Here is a 19,051-nt window from a genome sequence, read left to right on the forward strand (position 1 = left end):
ACAATCTCTGAAACTCTCTGACACTCTCTGACACGCTGTGACACTCTCTGAAACTCTCTGACACTCTGTCAATCTCTCAGACACTCTCTGGCACTCATTGACACTCTCTGACACTCTCTGAAACCCTCTGAAACTCTGTGACACTCTCTGTCACTCTCACACACTCTCTGACACTCTCTGACACTTTCTGAAACTCTCTGACACTCTCTGACACTCTCAGACACTCTCTGACACTTTCGGAAACTCTCTGACAATATCTGACACTTTCTGAAACTTTCTGACACTCTCTGAATATCTCTGACACTCTCTGACTCTCTCTGACGCTATGTGATACTCTCTGACACTCTCTGACAATCTCTGAAACTCTCTGACACTCTCTGAAACTCTCTGACACGCCCTGACACTCTCTGAAACTCTCTGACCCTCTGTGAAACTCTATGAAACTTTCTGACACTCTCTGAAACTCTCTGAAGATCTCTGAAACTTTCTGAAAATCTCTGACACTCTCTGACACTCTGTGACACTCTCTGAAATTCTCTAAAAGTCTATGAAACTCTCTGAAACTTTCTGACACTCTCTGAAACACTCTGAAGCTCTCTGAAACTCTCCGAAACTCTCTGACAATCTCAGAAACTCTCAGAAACTCTCTGACACTCTCCGACAAACTCAGAGACTCTCTGAAACTCTCTGACACTCTCTGACACTCGCTGACTCTCTCTGACTCTCGCTGACACTCTCTGATACTCTCTGAAACTCTCTGACACTCACTGACATTCTCTGAAGCTTTCTGAAACTCTCTGTCACTCTGTGACACCCTCTGAGACTCTCTGAAACTCTCTGACAATCTCTTAAACTTTCTGACACTCTCGGAAACTCTCTGAAACTCTCTGAAACTCTCTGCAACTCTCTGACACTCTCAGAAACTCTCAGAAGCTCTCTGAAACTCTCTGACACTCTCTGACACTCTCTGAAACTCTCAGACACTCTCTGACACTCACTGACACTATCTGCGACTCTCTGAAAATCTCTGAATCTCTCTGAAACTCTCTGATACTCTCTGACACTCTCTGACACTCTCTGAAACTCTCTGACACTCACTGACACTCTCAGACACTCTCTGACGCTCTGTGACACTATCTGACACTTTCTGAATCTCTCGGACACTCTCTGAATCTCTCTGAAACTCTCCGACACTCTGTGACTCTCTCTGAAACTTTCTGGCACTCTCTGACACTCTCTGAAGATCTCTGACACTCTCTGAAACTCTGTGACACTCTCTGAAACACTCCGACACTCTCTGACACTCTCAGACACTCTCTGACACTTTCTGAAACTCTCTGACACTATCTGACTCTTTCTGAAACTCTCGGACACTCTCTGCCACACTCTGCAACTCTGTGACACTCTGTGACAATCTCTGACACTCTCTGAATCTCTCTGAAACGCTCTGACAGTCTGTGACACTCTCTGAATCTCTCTGAAACTCCCTGACACTCTCTGACTCTCTCTGAAACTTTCTGACAATCTCTGACACTCTCTGACACTCTGTGACACTCTCTGAAACTCTCTGACACTCTCTGATTCTCTCCGACACACTCTGACACTTTCGGAAACTCTCTGACACTATCTGACACTTTCTGAAAATTTCTGACACTCTCTGAATATCTCTGACACTCTCTGACTCTCTCAGACGCTATGTGATACTCTCTGACACTCTCTGGCAATCTCTGAAACTCTCCGACACTCACAGATACTTTCTGACACTCTCTGAAACTCTCTGACACTCACTGACACTCTCTGAATCTCTCTGAAACTCTCGGACCCTCTGTGACACTCTCTGAAACTTTCTGACTCTCTCTGACACTCTCTGAAGATCTGTGAAACTTTCTGAAAATCTCTGACACTCTCTGACACTCTGTGACACTCTCTGAAACTCTCTGACACTCTCTGACTCTCTCCGACACACTCAGAAACTGACAGAAACTCTCAGGCACTCTCTGACACTCTCAGAAAGTCTCTGAAATTCTCTGACACTCTCTGAAACTCTTTGACACTCTTTGACACTCTCTGACACTGTCTGAATCTCTGTGAAACTCTCTACTCTCTCTGACATTCCCTGACACTCTCTGAAGCTCTCTGATTCTCTCTGATACTCTGTGACACTCTCTGAAACTTTCTGACACTCTGAAACACTCTGAAGCTCTCTGAAACTCTCTGAAACTCTCTGACAATCTCAGAAACTCTCAGAAACTCTCTGACACTCTCTGACACTCTCCGACAAACTCAGAAACTCTCTGAAACTCTCTGACACTCTCTGATACTCGCTGACTCTCTCTGACTCTCGCTGAAACTCTCTGATACTCTCTGACAATCACTGACACTATCTGACAATCTCTGAAACTCACTGACACTCTGTGACACTCTCTGAAACTCTCTGACACTCACTGACACTCTGTGACACTCTCTGAAACTCTCTGACACTCCCTGACACTCTCTGACACTCTCTGAAACTCTCTGACACTCACTGACACTCTGTGACACTTTCTGAAACTCTCTGAAACTCTCTGACACTCACTGACACTCTCTGAATCTCTCTGAAACTCTCGGACCCTCTGTGACACTCTCTGAAACTTTCTGACTCTCTCTGACACTCTCTGAAGATCTGTGAAACTTTCTGAAAATCTCTGACACTCTCTGACACTCTGTGACACTCTCTGAAACTCTCTGACACTCTCTGACTCTCTCCGACACACTCAGAAACTGACAGAAACTCTCAGGCACTCTCTGACACTCTCAGAAAGTCTCTGAAATTCTCTGACACTCTCTGAAACTCTTTGACACTCTTTGACACTCTCTGACACTGTCTGAATCTCTGTGAAACTCTCTACTCTCTCTGACATTCCCTGACACTCTCTGAAGCTCTCTGATTCTCTCTGATACTCTGTGACACTCTCTGAAACTTTCTGACACTCTGAAACACTCTGAAGCTCTCTGAAACTCTCTGAAACTCTCTGACAATCTCAGAAACTCTCAGAAACTCTCTGACACTCTCTGACACTCTCCGACTAACTCAGAAACTCTCTGAAACTCTCTGACACTCTCTGATACTCGCTGACTCTCTCTGACTCTCGCTGAAACTCTCTGATACTCTCTGACAATCACTGACACTATCTGACAATCTCTGAAACTCACTGACACTCTGTGACACTCTCTGAAACTCTCTGACACTCACTGACACTCTGTGACACTCTCTGAAACTCTCTGACACTCCCTGACACTCTCTGACACTCTCTGAAACTCTCTGACACTCACTGACACTCTGTGACACTTTCTGAAACTCTCTGAAACTCTCTGACACTCTCTGACATTCTCTGACATTCTCTGAAACTGTTCGACACTCTCTGACACTCTCAGATACTGTCTGACACTCTCTGAAACTCTCTGACTCACTCTGACACTCCCTGACACGCTCTGACACTCCCTGACACTCTCTGAGATCTCTCTCTGAAGCTCTCTGAAACTCTCTGACACTCTCTGAAACTCTCCGGCACTCTCTGACACTCTCTGAAGATCTCTGAAACTCTCTGAAAATCTCTGACACTCTCTGACACTCTGTGACACTCTCTGAAACTCTCTGACACTCTCTGACTCTCTCCGACACACTCAGAAACTGGCAGAAACTCTCAGGCACTCTCTGACACTCTCAGAGAGTCTCTGAAACTCTCTGACACTCTCTGAAACTCTTTGACACTCTTTGACGCTCTCAGACACTGTCTGAATCTCTGTGAAACTCTCTACTGTCTCTGACATTCTCTGACACTCTCTGAAGCTCTCTGATACTCTCTGACACTCTGTGACACTCTCTGAAATTCTCTAAAAGTCTATGAAACTCTCTGAAACTTTCTGACACTCTCTGAAACACTCTGAAGCTCTCTGAAACTCTCCGAAACTCTCTGACAATCTCAGAAACTCTCAGAAACTCTCTGACACTCTCCGACAAACTCAGAGACTCTCTGAAACTCTCTGACACTCTCTGACACTCGCTGACTCTCTCTGACTCTCGCTGACACTTTCTGATACTCTCTGACACTCTCTGACACTCACTGACATTCTCTGAAGCTTTCTGAAACTCTCTGACACTCTGTGACACCCTCTGAGACTCTCTGAAACTCTCTGACAATCTCTTAAACTTTCTGACACTCTCTGAAACTCTCTGAAAATCTCTGCAACTCTCTGACACTCTCAGAAACTCTCAGAAGCTCTCTGAAACTCTCTGACACTCTCTGACACTCTCTGAAACTCTCAGACACTCTCTGACACTCACTGACACTATCTGCGACTCTCTGAAAATCTCTGAATGTCTCTGAAACTCTCTGATACTCTCTGACACTCTCTGACACTCTCTGAAACTCTCTGACACTCACTGACACTCTCAGACACTCTCTGACGCTCTGTGACACTATCTGACACTTTCTGAATCTCTCGGACACTCTCTGAATCTCTCTGAAACTCTCCGACACTCTGTGACACTCTCTGAAACTTTCTGGCACTCTCTGACACTCTCTGAAGATCTCTGACACTCTCTGAAACTCTGTGACACTCTCTGAAACACTCCGACACTCTCTGACACTCTCAGACACTCTCTGACACTCTCTGACACTTTCTGAAACTCTCTGACACTATCTGACTCTTTCTGAAACTCTCGGACACTCTCTGACACACTCTGCAACTCTGTGACACTCTGTGACAATCTCTGACACTCTCTGAATCTCTCTGAAACGCTCTGACACTCTGTGACACTCTCTGAATCTCTCTGAAACTCCCTGACACTCTCTGACTCTCTCTGAAACTTTCTGACAATCTCTGACACTCTCTGACGCTCTGTGACACTCTCTGAAACTCTCTGACACTCTCTGACTCTCTCCGACACACTCTGACACTTTCGGAAACTCTCTGACACTATCTGACACTTTCTGAAAATTTCTGACACTCTCTGAATATCTCTGACACTCTCTGACTCTCTCTGACGCTATGTGATACTCTCTGACACTCTCTGGCAATCTCTGAAACTCTCTGACACTCTCAGATACTTTCTGACACTCTCTGAAACTCTCTGACACTCTCTGAAACTCTCTGACACTCACTGACACTCTCTGAATCTCTCTGAAACTCTCGGACCCTCTGTGACACTCTCTGAAACTTTCTGATTCTCTCTGACACTCTCTGAAGATCTGTGAAACTTTCTGAAAATCTCTGACACTCTCTGACACTCTGTGACACTCTCTGAAACTCTCTGACACTCTCTGACTCTCTCCGACACACTCAGAAACTGACAGAAACTCTCAGGCACTCTCTGACACTCTCAGAAAGTCTCTGAAATTCTCTGACACTCTCTGAAACTCTTTGACACTCTTTGACACTCTCTGACACTGTCTGAATCTCTGTGAAACTCTCTACTCTCTCTGACATTCCCTGACACTCTCTGAAGCTCTCTGATTCTCTCTGATACTCTGTGACACTCTCTGAAACTTTCTGACACTCTCTGAAACACTCTGAAGCTCTCTGAAACTCTCTGAAACTCTCTGACAATCTCAGAAACTCTCAGAAACTCTCTGACACTCTCTGACACTCTCCGACAAACTCAGAAACTCTCTGAAACTCTCTGACACTCTCTGATACTCGCTGACTCTCTCTGACTCTCGCTGAAACTCTCTGATACTCTCTGACAATCACTGACACTATCTGACAATCTCTGAAACTCACTGACACTCTGTGACACTCTCTGAAACTCTCTGACACTCACTGACACTCTGTGACACTCTCTGAAACTCTCTGACACTCCCTGACACTCTCTGACACTCTCTGAAACTCTCTGACACTCACTGACACTCTGTGACACTTTCTGAAACTCTCTGAAACTCTCTGACACTCTCTGACATTCTCTGACATTCTCTGAAACTGTTCGACACTCTCTGACACTCTCAGATACTGTCTGACACTCTCTGAAACTCTCTGACTCACTCTGACACTCCCTGACACGCTCTGACACTCCCTGACACTCTCTGAGATCTCTCTCTGAAGCTCTCTGACACTCTGTGACACTCTCTGAAACTTTCTGGCACTCTCTGACACTCTCTGAAGATCTCTGAAACTCTCTGAAAATCTCTGACACTCTCTGACACTCTGTGACACTCTCTGAAACTCTCTGACACTCTCTGACTCTCTCCGACACACTCAGAAACTGGCAGAAACTCTCAGGCACTCTCTGACACTCTCAGAAAGTCTCTGAAACTCTCTGACACTCTCTGAAACTCTTTGACACTCTTTGACGCTCTCAGACACTGTCTGAATCTCTGTGAAACTCTCTACTGTCTCTGACATTCTCTGACACTCTCTGAAGCTCTCTGATACTCTCTGACACTCTGTGACACTCTCTGAAATTCTCTAAAAGTCTATGAAACTCTCTGAAACTTTCTGACACTCTCTGAAACACTCTGAAGCTCTCTGAAACTCTCCGAAACTCTCTGACAATCTCAGAAACTCTCAGAAACTCTCTGACACTCTCCGACAAACTCAGAGACTCTCTGAAACTCTCTGACACTCTCTGACACTCGCTGACTCTCTTTGACTCTCGCTGACACTCTCTGATACTCTCTGACACTCTCTGACACTCACTGACATTCCCTGAAGCTTTCTAAAACTCTCTGACACTCTGTGACACCCTCTGAGACTCTCTGAAACTCTCTGACAATCTCTTAAACTTTCTGACACTCTCTGAAACTCTCTGAAACTCTCTGCAACTCTCTGACACTCTCAGAAACTCTCAGAAGCTCTCTGAAACTCTCTGACACTCTCTGACACTCTCTGAAACTCTCAGACACTCTCTGACACTCACTGACACTATCTGCGACTCTCTGAAAATCTCTGAATCTCTCTGAAACTCTCTGATACTCTCTGACAGTCTCTGACACTCTCTGAAACTCTCTGACACTCACTGACACTCTCAGACACTCTCTGACACTCTGTGACACTATCTGACACTTTCTGAATCTCTCGGACACTCTCTGAATCTCTCTGAAACTCTCCGACACTCTGTGACACTCTCTGAAACTTTCTGGCACTCTCTGACACTCTCTGAAGATCTCTGACACTCTCTGAAACTCTGTGACACTCTCTGAAACACTCCGACACTCTCTGACACTCTCAGACACTCTCTGACACTCACTGACACTTTCTGAAACTCTCTGACACTATCTGACTCTTTCTGAAACTCTCGGACACTCTCTGACACACTCTGCAACTCTGTGACACTCTGACAATCTCTGACACTCTCTGAATCTCTCTGAAACGCTCTGACACTCTGTGACACTCTCTGAATCTCTCTGAAACTCCCTGACACTCTCTGACTCTCTCTGAAACGTTCTGACAATCTCTGACACTCTCTGAACATCTCTGAAACTCTCTGAAAATCTCTGACACTCTCTGACACTCTGTGACACTCTCAGATACTCTCTGACTCTCTCAGACACACTCCGACACACTCAGAAACTCTCAGGAATTCTCTGGAACTCTCTGACACTCTCAGAAAGTCTCTGAAACTCTCTGACACACTCTGAAACTCTCTGACACTCTCTGACACTCTCTGAAACTCTGTGACACTCTTTGACACTCTCAGACACTGTCTGAATCTCTCTGAAACTCTCTGACACTCACTGAAACTCTCTGAAATTGTCTGACACTCTATGACAATCTCTGACACTCTCTGAATCTCTCTGAAGCACTCTGACACTCTGTGACACTCTCTGAAACTCTCTGACACTCTCTGAAAGTTTCTGACACTCTCTGAAACTCTCTGACTCTCTCAGAAACACTCAGAAACTCTCTGAAACTCTCTGAAACTCTCTGACACTCTGTGACACTCTCTGAAACTCTCTGACACTCTCTGACTCTCTCCGACACACTCAGAAACTGGCAGAAACTCTCAGGCACTCTCTGACACTCTCAGAAAGTCTCTGAAACTCTCTGACACTCTCTGAAACTCTTTGACACTCTTTGACGCTCTCAGACACTTTCTGAATCTCTGTGAAACTCTCTACTGTCTCTGACATTCTCTGACACTCTCTGAAGCTCTCTGATACTCTCTGACACTCTGTGACACTCTCTGAAATTCTCTAAAAGTCTATGAAACTCTCTGAAACTTTCTGACACTCTCTGAAACACTCTGAAGCTCTCTGAAACTCTCCGAAACTCTCTGACAATCTCAGAAACTCTCAGAAACTCTCTGACACTCTCCGACAAACTCAGAGACTCTCTGAAACTCTCTGACACTCTCTGACACTCGCTGACTCTCTTTGACTCTCGCTGACACTCTCTGATACTCTCTGACACTCTCTGACACTCACTGACATTCCCTGAAGCTTTCTAAAACTCTCTGACACTCTGTGACACCCTCTGAGACTCTCTGAAACTCTCTGACAATCTCTTAAACTTTCTGACACTCTCTGAAACTCTCTGAAACTCTCTGCAACTCTCTGACACTCTCAGAAACTCTCAGAAGCTCTCTGAAACTCTCTGACACTCTCTGACACTCTCTGAAACTCTCAGACACTCTCTGACACTCACTGACACTATCTGCGACTCTCTGAAAATCTCTGAATCTCTCTGAAACTCTCTGATACTCTCTGACACTCTCTGACACTCTCTGAAACTCTCTGACACTCACTGACACTCTCAGACACTCTCTGACGCTCTGTGACACTATCTGACACTTTCTGAATCTCTCGGACACTCTCTGAATCTCTCTGAAACTCTCCGACACTCTGTGACACTCTCTGAAACTTTCTGGCACTCTCTGACACTCTCTGAAGATCTCTGACACTCTCTGAAACTCTGTGACACTCTCTGAAACACTCCGACACTCTCTGACACTCTCAGACACTCTCTGACACTCTCTGACACTTTCTGAAACTCTCTGACACTATCTGACTCTTTCTGAAACTCTCGGACACTCTCTGACACACTCTGCAACTCTGTGACACTCTGACAATCTCTGACACTCTCTGAATCTCTCTGAAACGCTCTGACACTCTGTGACACTCTCTGAATCTCTCTGAAACTCCCTGACACTCTCTGACTCTCTCTGAAACTTTCTGACAATCTCTGACACTCTCTGAACATCTCTGAAACTCTCTGAAAATCTCTGACACTCTCTGACACTCTCTGAAACTCTGTGACACTCTTTGACACTCTCAGACACTGTCTGAATCTCTCTGAAACTCTCTGACACTCACTGAAACTCTCTGAAATTGTCTGACACTCTATGACAATCTCTGACACTCTCTGAATCTCTCTGAAGCACTCTGACACTCTGTGACACTCTCTGAAACTCTCTGACACTCTCTGAAAGTTTCTGACACTCTCTGAAACTCTCTGACTCTCTCAGAAACACTCAGAAACTCTCTGAAACTCTCTGAAACTCTCTGAAACTCTCTGACACTCTCTGACACTCTCTGAGACTCTCTGAAACTCTCTGACACTCTCTGACACTGTCTGAAACTCACTGACTATCTCTGACACTCTGAGATACTCTCTGACACTCTCTGACACTTTCTGAAACTCTCTGACACTATCTGACACTTTCTGAATCTCTCGGACACTCTCTGAAACTCTCTGACACTCTCTAAACTGTCTGACACTCTGTGACAATCTCTGACACTCTCTGAATCTCTCTGAAGCACTCTGACACTCTGTGACACTCTCTGAAACTCTCTGACACTCTCTGAAACTATCTGATACTCTCTGAAACTCTCAGAAACACTCAGGAACTCTCTGAAACTCTCTGACACTCTCTGACTCTCTGCGACTCTCTCTGAAATTCTCTGACAATCTCTGACACTCTCTGACAAACTCAGAAAGTCTCAGAAACTCTCTGACAGACTCTGAAACTCTCAGACACCCTCTGAAACTCTCTGACACACTCTGCAATTCTCTGAAACTCTCTGACACGCTGTGACACTCTCTGAAATTCGCTGACAATCTCTGACACTCTCTGAGAAACTGACAAACTCTCAGAAACTCTCGGACACTCTCTGAAACTCTCTGACACTCTCTGACACTCTCCGACAAACTCAGAAACTCTCTGAAACTCTCTGACACTCTCTGACACTCGCTGACTCTCTCTGACTCTCGCTGACACTCTCTGATGCTCTCTGACAATCACTGACACTATCTGTCAATGTCTGAAACTCTCTGACACTCACTGACACTCTGTGACACTCTCTGAAACTCTCTGACACTCTCTGACACTCGCCTACACTCTCTGACTCCCGCTGCCAATCTCTGATACTCTCTGACACTCACTGTCACTATCTGACACTCACTGACACTCTGTGACACTCTCTGAAACACTCTGACACTCCCTGACACTCTCTGACACTCTCTGAAACTCTCTGACACTCACCGACACTCTGTGACACTCTCTGAAACTCTCTGACACTCTCTGACACTCTCCGACAAACTCAGAATCTCTCTGAAACTGTCTGACACTCTCTGACACTCGCCGACTCTCTCTGACTCTCGCTGACACTCTCTGATACTCTCTGACAATCACTGACACTATCTGCGACTCTCTGAAAATCTCTGAATCTCTCTGAAACTCTCTGATACTCTCTGACACTCTCTGACACTCTCTGACACTCTCTGAAACTCTCTGACACTCACTGACACTCTCAGACACTCTCTGACGCTCTGTGACACTATCTGACACTTTCTGAATCTCTCGGACACTCTCTGAATCTCTCTGAAACGCTCCGACACTCTGTGACACTCTCTGAAACTTTCTGGCACTCTCTGACACTCTCTGAAGATCTCTGACACTCTCTGAAACTCTGTGACACTCTCTGAAACACTCCGACACTCTCTGACACTCTCAGACACTCTCTGACACTCTCTGACACTTTCTGAAACTCTCTGACACTATCTGACTCTTTCTGAAACTCTCGGACACTCTCTGACACACTCTGCAACTCTGTGACACTCTGACAATCTCTGACACTCTCTGAATCTCTCTGAAACGCTCTGACACTCTGTGACACTCTCTGAATCTCTCTGAAACTCCCTGACACTCTCTGACTCTCTCTGAAACTTTCTGACAATCTCTGACACTCTCTGAACATCTCTGAAACTCTCTGAAAATCTCTGACACTCTCTGACACTCTGTGACACTCTCAGATACTCTCTGACTCTCTCAGACACACTCCGACACCCTCAGAAACTCTCAGGAATTCTCTGGAACTCTCTGACACTCTCAGAAAGTCTCTGAAACTCTCTGACACACTCTGAAACTCTCTGACACTCTCTGACACTCTCTGAAACTCTGTGACACTCTTTGACACTCTCAGACACTGTCTGAATCTCTCTGAAACTCTCTGACACTCACTGAAACTCTCTGAAATTGTCTGACACTCTATGACAATCTCTGACACTCTCTGAATCTCTCTGAAGCACTCTGACACTCTGTGACACTCTCTGAAACTCTCTGACACTCTCTGAAAGTTTCTGACACTCTCTGAAACTCTCTGACTCTCTCAGAAACACTCAGAAACTCTCTGAAACTCTCTGAGACTCTCTGAAACTCTCTGACACTCTCTGACACTGTCTGAAACTCACTGACTATCTCTGACACTCTGAGATACTCTCTGACACTCTCTGACACTTTCTGAAACTCTCTGACACTATCTGACACTTTCTGAATCTCTCGGACACTCTCTGAAACTCTCTGACACTCTCTAAACTGTCTGACACTCTGTGACAATCTCTGACACTCTCTGAATCTCTCTGAAGCACTCTGACACTCTGTGACACTCTCTGAAACTCTCTGACACTCTCTGAAACTATCTGATACTCTCTGAAACTCTCAGAAACACTCAGGAACTCTCTGAAACTCTCTGACACTCTCTGACTCTCTGCGACTCTCTCTGAAATTCTCTGACAATCTCTGACACTCTCTGACAAACTCAGAAAGTCTCAGAAACTCTCTGACAGACTCTGAAACTCTCAGACACCCTCTGAAACTCTCTGACACACTCTGCAATTCTCTGAAACTCTCTGACACGCTGTGACACTCTCTGAAATTCGCTGACAATCTCTGACACTCTCTGAGAAACTGACAAACTCTCAGAAACTCTCGGACACTCTCTGAAACTCTCTGACACTCTCTGACACTCTCCGACAAACTCAGAAACTCTCTGAAACTCTCTGACACTCTCTGACACTCGCTGACTCTCTCTGACTCTCGCTGACACTCTCTGATGCTCTCTGACAATCACTGACACTATCTGTCAATGTCTGAAACTCTCTGACACTCACTGACACTCTGTGACACTCTCTGAAACTCTCTGACACTCTCTGACACTCGCCTACACTCTCTGACTCCCGCTGCCAATCTCTGATACTCTCTGACACTCACTGTCACTATCTGACACTCACTGACACTCTGTGACACTCTCTGAAACACTCTGACACTCCCTGACACTCTCTGACACTCTCTGAAACTCTCTGACACTCACCGACACTCTGTGACACTCTCTGAAACTCTCTGACACTCTCTGACACTCTCCGACAAACTCAGAAACTCTCTGAAACTGTCTGACACTCTCTGACACTCGCTGACTCTCTCTGACTCTCGCCGACACTCTCTGATACTCTCTGACAATCACTGACACTATCTGTCAATCTCTGAAACTCTCTGACACTCACTGACACTCTGTGACACTCTCTGAAACTCTCTGACACTCTCTGACACTCGCTGACACTCTCTGACTCTCGCTGCCAATCTCTGATACTCTCTGACACTCACTGACACTCTGTGACACTCTCTGAAACTCTCTGACACTCTCTGACACTCTCAGACACTCTCTGACACTTTCGGAAACTCTCTGACAATATCTGACACTTTCTGAAACTTTCTGACACTCTCTGAATATCTCTGACACTCTCTGACTCTCTCTGACGCTATGTGATACTCTCTGACACTCTCTGACAATCTCTGAAACTCTCTGACACTCTCTGAAACTCTCTGACACGCCTGACACTCTCTGAATCTCTCTGAAACTCTCTGACCCTCTGTGACACTCTATGAAACTTTCTGACACTCTCTGAAACTCTCTGAAATCTCTGAAACTCTCTGACATTCTCAGACACTCTCTGACACTCTCTGACACTTTCTGAAACTCTCTGACACTATCTGACACTTTCTGAAACTCTCGGACACTCTCTGACACACTCTGCAACTCTGTGTCACTCTGTGACACTCTCTGACATTTTCTGACACTCTCTGAATCTCTCTGAAACTCTCTGACATTCTGTGACACTCTGTAACTCTCTGAAACTCCCTGACACTCTCTGACACTCTCTGAAACTTTCTGACACTCTCTGACACTCTCTGAACATCTCTGAAACTCTCTGAAAATCTCTGACACTCTCTGACACTCTGTGACACTCTCAGATACTCTCTGACTCCCGCAGACACACTTCGACACACTCAGAAACTCTCAGAAACTCTCTGGCCCTCTCTGACACCCTCAGAAACTCTCTGAAACTCTTTGACACTCTCTGAAACGCTCTGACACTCTCTGACACTCTCTGACACTCTCTGAAACCCTTTGACACTCTTTGACACTCTCTGACACTGTCTGACTCTCTCTGAAACTCTCTGAGACCCTCTGACACACCCTGACACTCTCTGAAACTCTCTGACACTCTCTGACACTCTCTGACACTCTCTGAAACTCTTTGACAATCTTTGACAATCTCAGACACTGTCTGACTCTATCTGAAACTCTCTGACACTCTCTGGCACTCCCTGACACTGTCTGAAGCTCTCTGACACTCTCTGACACTCTCTGAAACTCTCTGAAACTCTCTGACACTCTCTGACACTCTCTGAAACTCTCTGACAATCTCTGGCACTCTCAGACACTCTCTGACACTCTCTGACACTGTCTGAAACTCTCAGACACCATCTGACACTTTCTGAATCTCTCGGACACTCTCTGAATCTCTCTGAAACTCTCCGACACTCTGTGACACTCTCTGAAACTTTCTGGCACTCTCTGACACTCTCTGAAGATCTCTGAAACTCTCTGAAAATCTCTGACACTCTCTGAAACTCTCTGAAACTCTCTGACACTCTCTGACACTCTCTGAAACTCTCTGACAATCTCTGACACTCTCAGACACTCTCTGACACTCTCTGACACTTTCTGAAACTCTCTGACACTATCTGACACTTTCTGAATCTCTCGGACACTCTCTGAATCTCTCTGAAACTCTCCGACACTCTGTGACACTCCCTGAAACATTCTGGCACTCTCTGACACTCTCTGAAGATCTCTGAAACTCTCTGAAAATCTCTGACACTCTCTGAAACTCTCTGACACTCACTGACACTCTGTGGCACTCACTGACACTCTCTGAAGATCTCTGAAACTCTCTGAAAATCTCTGACACTCTCTGAAACTCTGTGACGCTCTCTTAAACACTCTGACAATCTCTGACACTCTCCGGCACACTCAGAAACTGTCAGAAACTCTCAGGCACTCTCTGACACTCTCAGAAATTCTCTTAAACTCTCTGACACTCTCTGAAACCCTCTGACACTCTCTGACACTCTCTGACACTCTCTGAAACTCTTTGACACTCTTTGACACTCTCAGACACTGTCTGACACTCTCTGAAGCTTTCTGAAACTCTCTGACACTCTGTGACACCCTCTGAAACTCTCTGAAACTCTCGGACAATCTCTGAAAGTTTCTGACACTCTCTGAAACTCTCTGAAACTCTTTGTAACTCTCTGACACTCTCAGAAACTCGCAGAAGCTCACTGAAACTCTCAGACACTCTCTGAAACTCTCAGACACTCTCAGACACTCTCTGACACTCTCTGACACTATCTGAGACTCTCTGAAACTCTCTGACACTCTCTGAATATCTCTGACACTCTCTGACTCTCTCTGACGCTATGTGATACTCTCTGACACTCTCTGACAATCTCTGAAACTCTCTGACACTCTCTGAAACTCTCTGACACGCCTGACACTCTCTGAATCTCTCTGAAACTCTCTGACCCTCTGTGACACTCTATGAAACTTTCTGACACTCTCTGAAACTCTCTGAAATCTCTGAAACTCTCTGACATTCTCAGACACTCTCTGACACTCTCTGACACTTTCTGAAACTCTCTGACACTATCTGACACTTTCTGAAACTCTCGGACACTCTCTGACACACTCTGCAACTCTGTGTCACTCTGTGACACTCTCTGACATTTTCTGACACTCTCTGAATCTCTCTGAAACTCTCTGACATTCTGTGACACTCTGTAACTCTCTGAAACTCCCTGACACTCTCTGACACTCTCTGAAACTTTCTGACACTCTCTGACACTCTCTGAACATCTCTGAAACTCTCTGAAAATCTCTGACACTCTCTGACACTCTGTGACACTCTCAGATACTCTCTGACTCCCGCAGACACACTTCGACACACTCAGAAACTCTCAGAAACTCTCTGGCCCTCTCTGACACCCTCAGAAACTCTCTGAAACTCTTTGACACTCTCTGAAACGCTCTGACACTCTCTGACACTCTCTGACACTCTCTGAAACCCTTTGACACTCTTTGACACTCTCTGACACTGTCTGACTCTCTCTGAAACTCTCTGACACCCTCTGACACACCCTGCCACTCTCTGAAACTCTCTGACACTCTCTGACACTCTCTGAAACTCTTTGACAATCTTTGACAATCTCAGACACTGTCTGACTCTATCTGAAACTCTCTGACACTCTCTGACACTCCCTGACACTGTCTGAAGCTCTCTGACTCTCTCTGACACTCTCTGAAACTCTCTGAAACTCTCTGAAACTCTCTGACACTCTCTGAAACTCTCTGACAATCTCTGGCACTCTCAGACACTCTCTGACACTCTCTGACACTTTCTGAAACTCTCAGACACCATCTGACACTTTCTGAATCTCTCGGACACTCTCTGAATCTCTCTGAAACTCTCCGACACTCTGTGACACTCTCTGAAACTTTCTGGCACTCTCTGACACTCTCTGAAGATCTCTGAAACTCTCTGAAAATCTCTGACACTCTCTGAAACTCTCTGAAACTCTCTGACACTCTCTGACACTCTCTGAAACTCTCTGACAATCTCTGACACTCTCAGACACTCTCTGACACTCTCTGACACTTTCTGAAACTCTCTGACACTATCTGACACTTTCTGAATCTCTCGGACACTCTCTGAATCTCTCTGAAACTCTCCGACACTCTGTGACACTCCCTGAAACATTCTGGCACTCTCTGACACTCTCTGAAGATCTCTGAAACTCTCTGAAAATCTCTGACACTCTCTGAAACTCTCTGACACTCACTGACACTCTGTGGCACTCACTGACACTCTCTGAAGATCTCTGAAACTCTCTGAAAATCTCTGACACTCTCTGAAACTCTGTGACACTCTCTGAAACACTCTGACAATCTCTGACACTCTCCGGCACACTCAGAAACTGTCAGAAACTCTCAGGCACTCTCTGACACTCTCAGAAATTCTCTTAAACTCTCTGACACTCTCTGAAACCCTCTGACACTCTCTGACACTCTCTGAAACTCTTTGACACTCTTTGACACTCTCAGACACTGTCTGACACTCTCTGAAGCTTTCTGAAACTCTCTGACACTCTGTGACACCCTCTGAAACTCTCTGAAACTCTCGGACAATCTCTGAAACTTTCTGACACTCTCTGAAACTCTCTGAAACTCTTTGTAACTCTCTGACACTCTCAGAAACTCTCAGAAGCTCACTGAAACTCTCAGACACTCTCTGAAACTCTCAGACACTCTCAGACACTCTCTGACACTCTCTGACACTATCTGAGACTCTCTGAAACTCTCTGACACTCTCTGAAATTCTCTGAAACTCTCTGACACTCTCTGAAACTCTCTGACACTCTCTTACACTCTCAGACACTCTCTGACACTCTCTGACACTTTCTGAAACTCTCTGACACTATCTGACACTTTCTGAATCTCTCGGACACTCTCTGAAACTCTCCGACACTCTGTGACACTCTGAAACTTTCTGGCACTCTCTGACACTCTCTGAAGATCTCTAGCACTCTCTGAAAATCTCTGACACTCTCTGAAACTCTGTGACACTCTCTGAAAGACTCTGACACTCTCTTACACTCTCAGACACTCTCTGACACTTTCTGAAACTCTCTGACACTATCTGACTCTTTCTGAAACTCTCGGACACTCTCTGACACACTCTGCAACTCTATGACACTCTGTGACACTCTCAGATACTCTCTGACTCTCTCAGACACACTCCGACACACTCAGAAACTCCCAGAAACCCTCTGGAACTCTCTGACACTCTCAGAAAGGCTCTGAAACTCTCTGACACTCTCTGAAACTCTCTCACACTCTCTGACGCTCTCTGACAATCTCTGAAACTCTGTGACACACTTTGACACTCTCTGACACTCACTGACTCTCTCTGAAACTCTCTGACATTCTCTGAAACTCTCTGAAACTGTCTGACAATCTCTGGCAATCTCTGACACTCTCTGAATCTCTCTGAATCACTCTGACACACTGTGACACTCTCTGAAACTTTCTGACACTCTCTCAAAGTCTCTGAAGCTCTATGAAACTCTCTGAAACTCTCTGACACTCTCTGACACTCTCTGAAACTCTCTGACAATCTCTGCCACTCTCAGACACTCTCAGACACCCTCTGAAGATCTCTGAAACTCTCTGACACTATCTGACATTTTCTGACTCTCTCGGACCCTCTCTGAATCTCTCTGAAACTCTCCGACACTCTGTCACACTCTCTGAAACTTTCTCGCACTCTCTGACACTCTCTGAAGATCTCTGAAACTCTCTGACACTATCTGACACTTTCTGAAACTCTCGGACACTCTCTGACACACTCTGCAACTCTGTGTCACTCTGTGACACTCTCTGACACTTTCTGACACTCTCTGAATCTCTCTGAAACTCTCTGACACTCTGTGACACTCTGTAACTCTCTGAAACTCCCTGACACTCTCTGACACTATCTGAACCTTTCTGACACTCTCTGACACTCTCTGAACATCTCTGAAACTCTCTGAAAATCTCTGAAACTCTCTGACACTCTCTGAAACTGTCTGACACTCTCTGAAACTCTCTGAAGCGCTCTGAAACTCTCTGAAACTCTCTGACACTCTCTGACACTCTCTGAAACTCCCTGAAACTCTCTGACACTCTCTGACACTCTCTGAAACTCTCTGACAATCTCTGGCACTCTCAGACACTCTCAGACACTCTCTGAAGATCTCTGAAACTCTCTGACACTATCTGACTCTTTCTGAAACTCTCGGACACTCTCTGACACACTCTGCAACTCTATGACACTATGTGACACTCTCTGACACTCTCTGAATCTCTCTGAAAAGCTCTGACACTCTGTGACACTCTCTGAAACTCTCTGAAAGTCCCTGACACTCTCTGAAACTTTCTGACACTCTCTTACACTCTCTGAACATCTCTGAAACTCTCTGAATATCTCTGACACTCTGTGACACTCTCAGATACTCTCTGACTCTCTCAGACACACTCCGACACACTCAGAAACTCTCAGAAACTCTCTGGAACTCTCTGACACTCTCAGAAAGTCTCTGAAACACTCGGACACTCTCTGAAACCCTCTGACACTATCTGACGCTCTCTGACACTCTCTGAAACTCTGTCACACACTTTGACACTCTCTGACACTCACTGACTCTCTCTGAAACTCTCTGACACTCTCTGAAACTCTCTGAAACTGTCTGAAACTCTCTGACAATCTCTGACACTCTCTGAATCTCTCTGAATCACTCTGACACTCTGTGACACTCTCTGAAACTCTCTGACACTCTCTGAAACTCTCTGAAGCTCTCTGAAACTCTCTGAAACTCTCTGACACTCTCTGACACTCTCTGAATCTCTCTGAAACT

Source organism: Heterodontus francisci, chromosome 43 (genome assembly GCF_036365525.1).
Source record: "Heterodontus francisci isolate sHetFra1 chromosome 43, sHetFra1.hap1, whole genome shotgun sequence".
In the NCBI taxonomy this organism is placed as follows: domain Eukaryota; kingdom Metazoa; phylum Chordata; class Chondrichthyes; order Heterodontiformes; family Heterodontidae; genus Heterodontus; species Heterodontus francisci.